This window comes from Neolamprologus brichardi, chromosome 20, assembly GCF_056152115.1.
Source record: "Neolamprologus brichardi isolate AB-2024 chromosome 20, ASM5615211v1, whole genome shotgun sequence".
Lineage (NCBI taxonomy): Eukaryota > Metazoa > Chordata > Actinopteri > Cichliformes > Cichlidae > Neolamprologus > Neolamprologus brichardi.
Genome location: NC_142123.1, coordinates 20,957,183 through 20,970,367, shown reverse-complemented (window position 1 = coordinate 20,970,367; position 13,185 = coordinate 20,957,183).

Genomic DNA, 13,185 nt, shown 5'->3' with positions numbered 1-13,185 from the left:
AATGGACATATTCCCGTCTCTTCACTTTTCTGAAACAAGCAGACAAGAACATTACAGTAATATGTAAAAACTATCGGCTGCTGTTAATAGCACGAGTAATCTACTGAAGCGCCTGACACGAGAGCATAGACAAACACTTCTGAGTGATCCTTGTTCATCATCCATGGATAACACCGCGGCAACTCCTGCTAAGCAGGCAAAACGTGATTTTACTTCAGCAGCACAGAAAGCATCTGAAGGTGAGCTTAAAAAAATGATTGCAGGCTACATTGTGGAAGAGATGCTACCGCTGCGTACTGTAGAGTCTCCGTCTTTAAATTTATTTATTTTTTATTATTTAAAGAGTTTAATTTCTATTGTTTGTCCACTCAAGGTTTATAGGGATTTTAAGAAGTATTTAGTTAAATTACTTATTGAGTAATTAAGTTACTTTTCAGACACAGTAATTAGATAAGTATTTTAAATACAATATTGATTAAGTAATTAGTAATTAGTAATCAATTACTTTTTTAAAGTAACTTACCCAGCACTGAAGATCTGTGGTTAGTTCTCCAAGATGTTTGGAACAACCACCAGCCAAATTCCTTCAAAAACTCTGCAAGTCTACCAAGAAGAATTGATGCTGTTTTGAAGGCAAATATCACACCAAATATTGATTTTTATTTGGATTTCTCTTTTGTTCATTCACTGCATTTTGTTGATTGATGAAAAATCAATCATTAACACTTACATTTTTGAAAGCAGTCTTTGTTTACAGCATTTTTCTTTCACCTGCCTAAAACTTTTGCACAGTACTGTATGTCAAGAAGAATGGATGAGTATTGGATGATCTATATGCCATCTTTGTGTCACATGACCATTTGCAGATTGTGAATTTGTGATTCTGAAATTTGCTATTTTTACATTTCTTGTAAGAGTTACTGAGTGCCAAATAAAAATACCTTTTTTTTCTATACATTGGACAGGTTATTGAATTGCCATTTGTGAGCTTTGTCTTCAGCGTGCTTTAGCTCATTACACTATAATCACTTTCTTTTTTTAAAACCCTGGAGAACTGACTGCGATAAGTTTATCAGATACATTTACAGAACAGCATGCTTAATTGCACTGGATTGAGTGCATTGGATTTTGCAAAAGAATTCTACATTCTACAGAGCTGATATGCAATTATACACTACATTCTAACAACTCATTCTGTATTTAAAAATGTGGACAGCATTACACCTTTCATAAAATTTGTGTGGTCCATGAAAGATCCCATGGGATTGTCCTGATTTCACACTGATTTTGTTTGAACAAATGAGAGCTCTCCAGAGTCTGACATGACCAGACAAATGTACAAATGTGACTGAGTGTGGAAGCCCTGAGTTCAGTTTGCCTCTGGACACAGTTGGATAAACTTACAACCAATATCAGCAGAACAAAATGTGTGACGCAGAACTGGACAGGAGAAAAAACTGATAAAACGACACATAATAGACTTCTCTCTGTAAGATAAATAGCTGTAAATGACCTGGCAGTGGCAAGACCGGGCGTTGTAGACTGCTGAAAACAACACATTAAAATAACAGGTCAACTTGACATCCAAATTCTTTGTAATACTCAAACTGCTAAACTTCTTTGCCATTTTAAAATCATAAACTCTGCAAGAATAGAACCCCTTCGTCTTTCATATTTCATGTTTATTCATCACATGGAAAAAAAGAGACATGTGGATGCGTTTCAGGCCTTGAGGAGCAGAGCTGAAGAGGTGAAGGACTGCAGAGTGGATGTTGGATGACAGATAGAGAGGTCTGGTGAAAAGGAGGCAGCTATGGATGCTGTGATAAAGTTCCACTGTTCTACTTTCAGAATAATTAATTTAGTAAAATATAAATTATCTTCTTTTTTGTAGGCAATAACTTGTTCAGATTCTGAAATATATTTTATCATTCCAAACTGAAATGAAGTGTACTCTGATAGTTAAAAACTTCCTCAACAAATGGACTTTTCTGCCATTACTGCTGTTTTTGCAGAGTCAAAATAACACTTCTAGTCTTTATACATCCACACAAATGGTCTCAAACTGGTATTTGCATTTAAAATTTTGTGTTCCAGTTGTCTCCGAGCATGTATAAGACCTGTTTATAATGCATTCAGTTGGTCTAAAAAAGTAAAAACAAGATAAACTACCAACTATCAGGAAACAGTGCAAAAACATATTTTATTCCCAAGAAAACTGAAAATTACAAATTGTAAGTACATTGTGCTCATATTCCAAGCCCACCTTTGCTCCTATCTTACACAAATACAAAGTAAAATAAGCGAAAGTAATAATAATTGCCTCATGGCATCACTCTATGTGTTGCTTGAAGTTTATCATGCCTTCGCATGCATCGACTGTGAGAAAAAGATTTCATTCTCCAGTGTAATAGGACTTTCTATTAGTTCTCTGTAAATGTCGCCTATGCTGCATGAATTTTATACTCCTGGCCATTTACGTCATGACTGGTGTAGGCAATTTTTATTAACTGCTAAATTAAATGTCTGGTTTAATAGCTCTACCCACTGCACCCCTCTATCTTTACACGCTCACACCTTTCTACGCTCAGTGAGAAGAGGAATGCATAGGCAGAACCAATTTAAAAGCTGACAATGGTTATTTGAAGGCACCACTCACTCAATGCTTCCATCAGTCCTGTATTTATATCATACACATCCCAGTTACCCCATCAAAACACTGGACAATGCATCTGAAATCCATTTCTAAGTAAAATTGAAAACCCATAGATGCTGCAACACAAACAAAAGTATACACGCCTGCAATCACCTATGCACAAACACTCGACTGTGTGCCTTAAGCTATCTGTGTATTTGTCAATACAACACCAACTTGGTGTAGCAGCAGGTAAGTGATTATGGTATTGAAAAGAGGCTTATTGCACCTCAGTCTCCAAAGCTGTTTAAACCTCTCACATGTCGATTACAGTCCAACACAATCCATCCATGGAGTGTGGCTGCTGTATCAGCATTAAAGGTCAACACATCCTCAGAGTGGCCTGGTTATTGAATTCACACTCTGTCAGTTCAATTAGCCATATAATATTGCAGGCTTAATAAATGTGGATAGTATACACCAGTGCATGTGCACACACAATACCTGGTTTCCTCTCATCACTTGCACGGCACATGCAGTGGAACTGCTGGCTTCCATATGCAGCTGACTGGATTTTAATGGAAAATGTTTCATAATTAAAATGTGAAGGCGTAATGTGAAGGAAGAAAGAGAAGATTTATGTACCCAGTCAACATTTATATGGTTGCTTGATTGATTCAGTTTCTCTGGTAAAAACCCTTTAAAAAAAGCATCTTACCTTTTGCTTCTTTTAAGGCACATTGTCTGCAGGTGATTGCTGTTTATCATATCATAGCCCCACACTGTGAATAGCACTGCATTTTAAGAAGCATGTTAGAGTTATTTGCACCTGGATGCAGCATCTCTTGTGATATTTGCTTTATGTCTTTCACGTCTGATTGTCCTTCTTTCTTTGTCATTTCTTCTATTATCATAATTCCTTCCACCAGGTTTTCCTTTCCTGTCTTGTCTAATGCTTCCTTTCCACTAAAAGCAACAAACTTAGAGAACAGCCAGCTGTTATAATCACCTATGCTGTCAATGATGTTTGAATGTGTCACTGCATCATTTCTGTGAATGAAAATTTCTGTGAAAAAAAGGTGAATTGTGAAGATTCCTGTAATTGTTATCAATTTTTAAGTTTTGTATTTTGTTGTAATAGTGTCTTTCTTTCTTTTCTTTTCTTTTTTTTTGACACTGTAACAATACCTAATGCAAAGAAAACAGAATACAGAAGATTTTAAATACATAAATGTATGCCCCAGTAGAACTTTTACAATAAAACAGTTTTTCTTTGTTTTTAAATAATACTTTTAAATAATAGTGTAATATAGTGAGATTATATGATATACACTCTCCCATACTGCCACATAAACACAATGTGTCCCTGGTGTTGATGGCTTGATGTAACAGCAGCTATAATATTAGATGCCAGCAGATAGCTATCTTTTTTTAACCAAAACGGTATGGGTCATACCCTTTTTGAGAGGTTTGCACTTTATACTGTTGTGCTTTGCTTTCACTTGCTTAGTTTTCTCTTCTTCTTTTTTTCCCATTTTTTCTTCAGCTATAAACTAAAAGGTTCACGCACCAAAAATTACTGTTAGGTGTAGGGGAACAAGATGGCAAAGCCCATTTTATTTTTATATTTTTTTCATTACATGTAAACATTAAAGACAAAAACGTATTTGGTAAACCTATGTGGGTACACTTTTCTTTAAAGTAATAAAAACAACAGAGTAAAATGTACAAAGAAATGTAATACAAGTCAACACATGTACACACACACACACACACACACACACACACACACACACACACACACACACAAATACTGACTTCAGGTCAGCTGGCAGCTTGTTCCAAAGATCCAAAGAACAAGACCAAAGTAACTGGAAACAAGTTTAGGTCACTTAGATCAAATTCTTAGTTAAAAGATCTGCACCTAATTATTTAAGAGGTTTAATAGGGTTAGAAAGTGGATTGTGGTTAAATGCATCCCTTAACAACACTTAACACATTTACCCTTTATAGCTCACTAATTGAAACACTTGGGAAAAGAACATTTAAACCCTAGTGTTATTACTAGACTTGTTTTTATAGCTTCTATTTTTTTCTCGTTATGGTAAAGTAAAGTAAATAAACTTTGCATTAAAGATGGTGGTTACTCACTGTATTTAAATCTGATGCCAAAGTGCCCTTTACAAGTGTCCATATGTACCAGTTGGGACTGGATGACCCTACTGAAACATCTTAATGCAGATGCCAAAGAATGCCTAAAGCACATCTGAGATACCAGCAACTCACACTCATAATGTGTTGCTTCGAGAATGACAGCGGTTTGTTGTACAGTATGAAATATTTTCCATCTACTCGTAAGAACTGATGTACACAAGAAGAATCCTTTGAAATGAACCTTCTTGTCACCTATGTCACTCAACAAGCAGCTATTGTCAGTCAGGGAGGTTAAATAATGAAAGCTCCATTGCCACATCTTTAATAAGATGAAGAGGATGGATCACCACATCTGTTACACTGACTGTTTGATAATGACACTATCAATCTCAGCACTCTGAATCAGTTTTAATGCAGCTGACTATATTAATACTATATGTTCTTATATATTAAGACCACACTTACTGCAACTACATGAGTGCATGGCGACCAAGAAGTTGCTGACACAGATCACATGATTTAACTTCATATGTAACACAGTGATCACATTAATGATGGCATTAAATATAGGAATACAGACTGCATGAGTTTTTGTAGGACATTTTTGTATTGCAGTCTTTTGCCTCTGTGACTGACACATAAGCTAATTACAATGATGGGACATAATTAGGACTAAATGCCTGCTGATAGTTCTTTACGTTGACAGTGGTTAGGATGGTGCTCAGCCATGCATAGACCAGTAGAGATGCTCCCTGTGGTGTGGCTGTGTATCAAACAGTGCACTGCATATGAGAAGACAATCCTAGCTGAAGTCTAGAGCCGATGGGTGTTTATAGGGGACGGCTATTAGATTCTTGCTGCATATGTATAAAATACTCTTGCTGAAGGCTAAACTGTCAAACAAATAACTGTCATGCACTAATCATATTTGGATTTCCAGACAAATTGCAGTTAATATTTTTGCTTGCATTTGTATATTATTTGAGTCAGAAACCATAGTTGGAAGAAGCTTGCTAGATGCATGACTGAAGCTGTGTGTTATTTACTTTACTATTTACAAAGCTACCATGTCCTGGTTTGACTGTGAAAATAGCTGGCAGCTGCAATTTGAGGTTTTCATTTGCACTCAGAATTATAACAACCCTGCACCATCAAAATTATTTAGTGGAGTGTGTGTCTGATGGATTTTCTTTCTAATGGTTTAAACATCATCTCATGCTCAAGCTGTGCTGCTGTGTGTAAGGAATAGCAACAGGAAATAGCACATTAGTGAGGAATTCACAGTCGCCTAAAGGTAAGAACTCCAAGCTCACGTGTAATGAATACTTTCACTGTAAGACCAGTGCACAGTCAGACTTACTGTGGGTCATCGTCAGGATCTTATCAGTGTGGTTGCCAGCTTTAAAGGCTTATAATGTGTAAGTTACTATTTTTCAGACTGGAATCAATCCTGCACTGAAGGTATGTTAGTCTTTCTTGCAGATTTAATTTAAAAAGTGCAATCCTATATTTTAAATCTCTGGAACAATTTATATCGGACTGCATATTAATTATCACAATTATTTTTTATCAGTATTGAGACTATTATTAATCATGAATTTTTGAGAGAAAATATTTTAATTGCACTTTCTGTTAGGATGCCTGGGTCGTTGACCCAGGGTTTTTGAGTTTATTATATTATTGATCATTTCTAGTCTGACAGGGGATTTCTTAAAATCACCCCGCAATTCTTCAGCTGAGATACCCGAGTTAGAAAACACAAACACTGCAGTTGTCTTTACTCGCGAGGACAAGTGACAGAGCTCTCCTACACGTAAGAGACACTCACAGACTTGTGCTCTGTCACCGTCTGCGTTCTTTATTTATACAAGGGAAATGAATACATTTGTTCAGTGACATGAGCATGTGCGTATGTGATTGTGTTTGTATGTATGTGTGTGTGTGTGTGTGCAAGGTCAGAACTGCTTGTTCAACTTCTTACTATCGCTGTAGAAAGATCCAGATACAAATATCAGAACACGTTTCATAAAGAACAATCAGTTCTAAACAAGGAAAAGGTCATCATGCAGTATTCTATCATCAATAAACTTATATCACTAAAAGCTTATACTGACTACTCAGTACAATTTTCTATTGACATAGTCTTTGGTTTCTTTGTTAGAGTTCTGTCTTATGGTTTATGTCTCTATGTAATCCTTAGTTGCTGTCTCCCCTGTCGGCTATATCTCCGTGTCTGTGTCTGCCCTGGTCCCACGTCTCTAAGTCTGTAAGTTCAGTCTGTGTTATGTTTCCTGTTTTACTTTGAAAGTCCGTGTCTCATGTAAATGCGTTTGGTTGCGCTTCCTTTGTCTCGTTAGGCCTGATTTGCCCCAGCTGTGTTTCCCTCCTGTTACTCATTCCCTGATTGCTCCCTCTATGTATTTAAGCCCTGTGTTTCAGTTTGTCGGTTTTGCGATCTACCCTTATCTAGCTGTGTGTTCTGTCTGCGTAAGTGTCTTTTGTATTCCTAGTTTTGTTGCCCTTTTGAGTTCAGCATTAAAGCTGTTTTGAGTTCACGTTCCGCCTCTGAGTGTCTGCACATTGGGTCCTCCTACTACCACTCCTGCCTGCACACAGCCTTCATATAACGCTTTCATGTAAGACAAACACTGCTTTCACATCATTACACAATGACAAATTTGTTCCTCCATATTCACCTTTAGTGCATCTTTCAGAAGAAAAATACACTTATCAGAAAATTAAATCCACAGTTCTGTTTCACCTTTTACATTGCGTCACATTTCTGTTAATGAAAACATCTTTGCTTCCAGGAAATGCACTGAAATTCATGTGAATAAACACTGTATTTGTCTGCAGATATGCTCATGCCCTGTACCGGCTTACTTTTCTAAACGTCTGAGCGGATGTTGGATGATTCACGTTAGTAACCACAGTAGTGTTTTTCTTGGCCTTGCTTTAATAATACTGCGGTTAGTGATGTGTGGCGGTAACCTTAGAATTACATCAGCTGTCAAAGAAGTGAAAGAAAGTGTAATTGTTGCTTGGTGATTAAGGTGTGATGTCAACTGCCCTTCGTCACCGGTTCAGTTAGTGAAAGTGGTAGTCATGCGATTCATTTATGGAAAAAGCAAAAGTCAAGTGATTTCTTTTGTCTGCTATCCTTCGAGAACCATAAAAAAGACCTTTAAAAATTGCATGCTCAAAGTGAGAGAATTATGTGGTCCTTGAAGTTTTTGCATTGTGCTGAAAACACTATTTAATTGAAGTTATTGCCTTGAAAGATAGAAGAGCTCTGTCTGTACATAGAACAATATTAACCGAATTTTATGAATTGCCATCTTACCGTGGTTGACGGGTTTATAAATGATAAATGGACTGGTGTTTAATTTTGACCACTCAATGCGCTTTCAAGTCTCATTCACCCAAACACACACATTCAATACACATGCAATGCTTTTATCTATACCTAAGGACAAACTCTGATGAATGCACTGTTGTTAACTCGGAGTTCAGTATCTTGACTAAGGATCCTTTTCCACAAGCTGCAGCAAGCTGCATGACTCAGAAATCTCTTCAGATTGGTAGATGATCCACTCAGCACCTGCCCCATGTTCTGTTGCGATCACAAAGGTTAAGATTAGTGTTTTTCAACACCTGGGTGAAGGGGTCAAACTAAATGTGATTCACAAGGCATTTATGGTATAAAAAACAGTGGACTATGGTACTGCACCCAGAGGTAACATAGTCCCACTTCAGGAGAGAGCTGTCACAAAGCACAAAGTTGTTGGGCCTCAACTCAAATGAGCCACATGGGCCAGCCCTCCTGTGGATCCAACGCCTTCAAGAAGGGAAGTAAGGGTCCCATGCAATGTGGATCGGGTGGCGGTCAAAACACAACGTCAAAGGAAAATGCATGGAGACAAAAGATGAAAGGCAGAAGCCTTGGCAGTTGGATGCTATTGAAACTTCCTCGAGTCAAACCCACATCTCTTGACTTGCTTGGAAATACCTTGGTGTTTTAGAGCAGGTGGTCAGGAAGAGGGAAAGACGTCTTCTAAGACTCCTGTCCCGGTGACCCAGACCAGATGTGTAGCAGAAAAAGGATGGAGAGCATTTTAATAGACTTGAAAACCCACAATAAAATTTCTCTGATAATAAAAAGGAAAATAAACAATTATGAACAATTCTTTAAACAAGTTTAAGAAAGCAGCATAGTCTAGAGCACAGGCAGTGATTCTTCTGAGGTCAGACTAATCCTTTGAACTTTTAATTCATTTAATTGAATTTAATTAATTAAGAAAGTTTCATCATCTCACCTTGATAGCAGCAGGCTCAATGCATTGTTCATGCCATCAAATTCATACATTTCTGTGTCTCACACACAAAATTGCACTAGCTGAGAACCCATGAAATAGTATACTGTATCACAACCAAGGACATACGGATTAGTCCCCATGAAACAATCCATCAGTGATCACATCAAAGAGAAGAGAAACTGTAAATATCAAAAACCAAAAGCGATATGTTGCCAAAAATGTTTCTACTTAGCTATATTGATTCACAGATTTAAAATCTCCATCTAGCTTCTTTTTAATATCAGTGACATCACTTTGTTTGCACACTAAGGCTTCAGATTTACAAAAAACAGACTTAACCATCATTTTTGCTGCAAAACAGCAGAAAGTGCACTGCACAGGCCAATCATAAATGGAAGCTCATATTGCATCTGTAGTGAACAAGGGTTAAAAGTCTGCAAGCATAACTTTCCAGAGTGGTAAAATTTTAAGAACTGGTTCTGAGAAGCTTTTTTGCTTTTGAGATTTATGGATGCATTTTTGACGCAGATCACACATTAGCTTTTCATCACTGTTAGTCATAACTACCAGCATTTGTGTTCTTTCACAGGTCGCTGAACAGAGGGGCTATTACTATCCATCACACTCAGAGAATCTACTGCAATTTGAATGAAACACTAACTTTGCTTATGCATAACTGTCATGTGAAGTTCAAATTTAATGTGTCTATTTAACTTTCCCTGCAAATTGCTCAGCTGTGCATGTGGTCCTTATATTGGGTCGCTAATTCCTGTAACAGACGGGTTGAGATTACCTTCACTTTGTTTTACAAACAATTTGGCAACTTGGGTAACACCAGGCAAAGATTAAAAAGAAACTTACCGATCCGTGTCCGACGATTATTCATAATAAAATTAGAATTTCACATAAATTATGTGAGTTTCTTGTAAGAAACAGTAAAACGGATGTGCTAGAAGACTGTCTTCAAATAGAGGTAAAACCTGCAAAAAGTGGGAGCACTGAGGCAGTTTGATGATATCTATACATGAAAAGAGTAATGTCACAAAAAAACATTACGCAAACAATTCAGACGAGTCCCTATTCAATTAGCGGCAGTGTCACCACGAAATTGGGTCTTGTCTTTCAACAGGTTTTGATCAAAGAATTGTGAGGACAGGTCTATGAATATCAAAAGCCTTGGCTGATTTAAATGTGGCTGATCTCACATTCAAGGTCATTATCTCATGCACCTCTGGATCAGTCAGCACAGCTGCTATTTTTAGATTTTTCGTTGGAAGTCCTGTTATTTCCCCTTGTGCCTCTGCAATGTGCACTTGATCTCAATTATGTCAAAACAGTGAGTCTTCAACTTGATCTTCATTCCTGAAAAGGTGAATGAAATTGGTAATGAAATCCAGCAAGTGATAAAGGTGGAGCGCAAAGATGATCATCAGTCATGCAAAAAAAAAAAAAAAAGGCAAAAATTGCATTTTAAGAGCATCATGTCAACACCATAACCAGCTCCACAGAACTACTGTCAAGTTCTTCACTGCCTATACAATATCAGGTTAATTTTAATATTCTGCTTCTTACTTTTAAGTCTCTCCATAATCTCGCTACTCTATATCTCTGTCATCTTCTGCACATTGCCACTCCTTCCTATAACCCAAGATCATCCTCCTCTGTTAGTCTCATTGTACCATCTGCTCACCTGACCACCATGGGCTTCAGAGCTGCAAGCTAACTGGTCCCTCTTCTTTGGAACTCTCTTTTACACTGCATTTGCAATATTGAGGTCTCCCTGTCTCCCAGCCTTAAAACACATCTTCTCTGGCCTCTTCTGTTTGATTTTAATTATATGATGTATTGACTTTTAAGTCTGTGATGTATTGAACTGTTTAATACATACTGTAATTTTGTTATTTATTTGCTGTTAAGTTGTCCTTATACTTCAATGTTTTATTGTTTTAAAACAAAAACCGTAGTTGTCTGTGAAAACTGTAGTTCATTTTCAATTTCTGGTGAAAGGGAAATGTGCTAAATGTAAGCAGCTGAAACAGGTTTTCCAGCAAACAATATGAAAGTAACAGCTGTGGTGGAAACTGTCTGGACATGCCTGAAAAGATTACGTTGAATATGAGGCAGGAGAAATTTTATACAGGTAATTTTATTGATTTGTTTCCAGTCTGTTGTAATCATACATTGGATATCTCCTATAAGCTTGTTAAAAATAAAAGTAAACTAACAGTCACGTGGAACCGCCGAGGAAGATGGACGCACACTAGAGGCGCTCCTAAAGCCTGTTGATTAATGTTCTGAATCTGGAAACATACACTCCAGCTGTAGTCATAAATTGGACACCCCTTGTCGACTTTGAAGTTTTTCAAGAATTACCGTCTTTGGAAAATGGCAGGTAATAACAAAGCAAACTTTTTTAAGGGGGCTACCACGAGGAAGAAGCAAGCTAGCATTAGCCTCACTCCGGAGCCGCCCGAAAATACACCTGCATCTGATGCCACCTCTCCAGCAGTAGTGGAGGAATGTATGGGGAGCGAGAGCAAAAAGGACATTTTTGAGGAAATTAAGAAAATGAATGCTACTCTTCAGGTTGTAGCAAAAGATGTCACCACTATTAAAGAAGCCACTAAAGAATTAAAAGATTCGGTGGAAGATATAAAAGTGAGGTTAGGAGAGGCGGAACAACATATCTCAGACATGGAAGATGCCAGCGTGCTTACCGAGGCAAAAGTGGACCAATTCCAGAAAAGGATAGAGGCGTTGTGGTCACGAGTGGAGGACCTTGAAAACTGTAGTAGGAGAAACAACGTACGGATTATTGGACTTAAAGAAGGTGTGGAGACACCCGGGAATGTGGACAAATATGAGACGGAGATTCTGGCCAAAGCACTTGAGCTTTCTGGAAGTGAATTTGAAATTGAACGTGCGCATCGTGCCCCTGTACCAATGCCGGAATCTAACGAGCCTCCCAGGGTGATACATGTCCGCTTTCTACGTTTATCTGCTAGGGAGAAAGTACTACGGGTAGCCAGAGAGAAGCGTGGAGTCGATTGGCAAGGCGCCAAGCTTTCCTTCTTTGAAGATGTTACAAGGGAGCTGGCGGAGAAGAGGAAGGCATTCAACCCGGTGAAGAAGCGTCTCCGAGAGCTACAAGTGAAGCATAGGCTGATGTATCCTGCAACGCTCATTTTTACGTGGAACGGACAAAAGAAAGCATTCAAAGACGGAAAGGAGGCCGAGAAATTTCTGCAGGAGTCGACTTAGAGGAGTGCGGGACATGATGTAACAGATCGGAGAAGTGTAAGTGAATTTTAAAATAAGGTAACAAATAAACAATGGGCACAACGGGGCTGCGGCGGCTGTGCTGCTGTCGGATGATTAGCGTGTCTCACGAACCAAGGACAGTTTAGTGTCTCAAGCTAAAGTTAGTTGGGATTGGGTAGGAGGGGAGGGAGGGGGCGCTTAGCAACGTTGTTCTGGGTTGTTATGCAAAGAAGGGTGTTCGTTTTGTTCAGGTTTGTTTTTTTTTTTTAAAGACGGCTAGTTTGATAGGACCAGATGGGTTTTGTAATATTGAGTGCCTATGTATATATTTGTGTTGTGTTGTAAAGCGCGCAAGGTGTGCCTTACCCCATTTCTATTAGAAAGCGATGAACAGCTATACTAAAATAATATCGTGGAACATAAAAGGATGTGGGGACCCAATTAAAAGGAGGAAGGTTCTAACATACTTGAAAACTAAAAACACAGATATAGCGTTTATTCAGGAATCCCACATTGCTGGGGAAGAAGAGGCAAAAAATTTAAACGAGACTGGGTGGACTCCGTTTTTCATAGTTCATATTCAAGTAAACAAAATGGTGTTTTGATCCTTATTAATAAAAAATTAAGCTTCGTGTTGCTGAAAAAATATAATGATAAAGAAGGGCGCATTATATGCTTGGAAGCCTTAATTAATGGGGTTTGAAAAGTTTTGTGTAATATTTATGCACCTAATAAAGAAGAGCCAGACTTTTTTCACAGAATTAACAAGATAATAGGGGATCATGAGGGGAAGGTAATATTGGCCGGAGATTTCAACCA